Source organism: Rhipicephalus microplus, chromosome 9, assembly GCF_043290135.1.
Source record: "Rhipicephalus microplus isolate Deutch F79 chromosome 9, USDA_Rmic, whole genome shotgun sequence".
Lineage (NCBI taxonomy): Eukaryota > Metazoa > Arthropoda > Arachnida > Ixodida > Ixodidae > Rhipicephalus > Rhipicephalus microplus.
In genome coordinates this window covers 34104254-34104962 of record NC_134708.1, presented here as the reverse complement: position 1 = coordinate 34104962, position 709 = coordinate 34104254, and the positions used below count along the sequence as shown (strand labels likewise).

General features: G+C 35.0%; 1 non-coding gene across 1 annotated transcript; it reads right to left on the bottom strand.

Annotated features, from left to right (window-relative positions):
• Nucleotides 1-290: 290 nt before the first annotated feature.
• TRNAT-UGU (transfer RNA threonine (anticodon UGU)) lies at nucleotides 291-363 on the bottom strand. The gene has a single exon. It is a non-coding gene; the product is annotated as a tRNA-Thr (tRNA).
• Nucleotides 364-709: the final 346 nt, after the last annotated feature.

Here is a 709-nt window from a genome sequence, read left to right as displayed (position 1 = left end):
GAAACACCCTTTTATGCTCATGTGTGGCATCACGTAGCACGTGAACTTATTACGAGCGGGCAGCTGACCAATAGTCCCTCGTATACAACCTAATGACACCAAGTCTTTCAGTACGAGACTCTCGTTAATGAATAAGAGAAAGAAGTGTATACCTAAGGACTCGTTTTTCCGTATTTTGACACAATATTAATGAGATCTAACAGACAGTAATGCCGAGGAATGTATAGGGGAAGTTATTAGAACAAATGGAATGTCAATAAGAAGAAAGAAAAGTGGGTGAAAAAATAACCAGCCGTGAGCAGGAATCGAACCTACGACCTTCGAATAACACATTCGATGCTCTAACCACTGAGCTATCACAGCGGCCTTCCTCACCCCACTTTGTTGGGTTTATATGTGATTTTAGAAGTAGGAGTGTCGGTCAGTGCCATCTATAGGCCAGCCAAGCGGCGAGTTTGAAACACCCTTTTATGCGCATATATATATATATATATATATATATATATATATATATATATATATATATATATATATATATATATATATATATATATATATATATATATTATTGATTCATTTATTTATTACATTCTGCAAACCCTTAGGTCCAAGCAGGTGGGCAGTTACAAGGGAACATAGTCGAACAATATATATATATATATATATATATATATATATATATATTGTTAAGGCGTTTAATAGCCGGTCC